Source organism: Equus przewalskii, chromosome 10 (assembly GCF_037783145.1).
Source record: "Equus przewalskii isolate Varuska chromosome 10, EquPr2, whole genome shotgun sequence".
In the NCBI taxonomy this organism is placed as follows: domain Eukaryota; kingdom Metazoa; phylum Chordata; class Mammalia; order Perissodactyla; family Equidae; genus Equus; species Equus przewalskii.
The window spans coordinates 38,424,314-38,425,869 of NC_091840.1; positions in this window are offsets into that span (position 1 = coordinate 38,424,314).

Below are 1,556 nucleotides of genomic sequence, written 5' to 3' on the forward strand. Positions count from 1 at the left end.
GTGTCCCCTGATTCATATGCTGAAACCCTAACCCCCAGTGTGATGGTAGAAGGAGGTGAGTCTTTAGGAGGTAATTAGGTCACAAGGTTGGAGCCCTCATGAAAGGATTAAGGGCCCTTATTAGAGGCAAGAGGATACAAGGAGAAGGTGTCCGTCTGCAAACCAGGAAGGAGGTCCTCACCAGACACTGGCTCTGCTGGCAACCTGATCTTGGACTTCTCAGCCTCCAGAACTTTGAGAAATAAACGTTGGTTGTTTAAGCCACTTAGTCTACGGTATTTTGCTAAGCAGCCCAGGTTGGCTAGGACAATTGTCCAAGGTCACAGAGCAGTACGTGGCAAACCTGGGGTCGAACTTCAGCCTGACTACCTCTAGCTGGAGCAGAGAGGAGGGGAAGGGAGATGGATGCGCTATGCAAGGCCTTGTGGGGCCAGGCCCAGGAATTAGCTCACTCCAGGATGGAACTGAAACCTGTTCCCAGCAGAAGAGGACGTCGGGGAGGGACTCTGGGAGGCGGCCTGAGCCAGCCTGATTTGTGGATGAAATTCCAGCTTCCACTCTGGGGCCTCCAGCTCCCTCGGCCCGGCTGGGGTTTGCTCTGTGTTTCTTCGGTCGTGCCCTCTCCCCTTCCATGCGGGAACTCTATCCCTCCGGCGGGCTTTCCTGCAGCCCACACTACCCGGGCCACATTTCTTGGGCTCAGCACAGTCTGGATGCCTTCCCGTCCCTGCAGGCCTAGGCCCGGGGCAGGGCCTGAGTTTGTCAACCCCTCCGTCTTCTCTGCATCTCTTGCTGTGCCTAAGAGGGGCTAGAATCAGCTCAACAACAGAATGTGGAAGCTGGAGGAGAGGATCTAGCCAACCCCCTCACGCTTCAGACGAGGCACTGAGGTCCAGAGATGGGGAGCAAGTGTCCTGGGGTCACAGGCTACACGACAGGACGTGGACAACCCTGGACGTGGGAGGCCAGCCTGCTGTCTCTGTTTTGCACGGCGCTGGGCAGCCTGCTCAGAGCCTTTGTAGGCAACTGTACCCACAGGTAACATTTGCCATGTTTATTATTAGCTATTACTTATTAGATTCTTACCATCTGCCTGACGCTATGCCAAGCACTTAACATACATAATCACATTTAATCCTCATAAAAACCTTATGAGTTATTTACCATTCCTGCCATTATCATTATCCTTCTTATTTTTCAGATAGGGAAACTGAGGTTCAGAGAAGTGAAGTAATTTGCCCTAAAGTGCACAGCTAGGAAGTGGAACAGCAAGGACTTGAAACCAGTATCCTGGCTGGACTTCCTCTTGAGCGGGTTCACCTCAGACACTAGGACCCAGATCTCTGTGTTGCAGTGAGGGAAGACTCCTGTGTCTCTCTGAGTGGCTGGTGACCTACGGACCACGGCGACGCTGCCCGACAGACACACCACCTCACAGGCACAGGCTGGTTTACAAGGCACTCTTACAGTCTTCATATTACCTCCGTGTCCACAGTAAATGCATAAAACTGGCAACCGTGATATTTCCCCCCATTTAACAGGTTAGGAAACTGGGT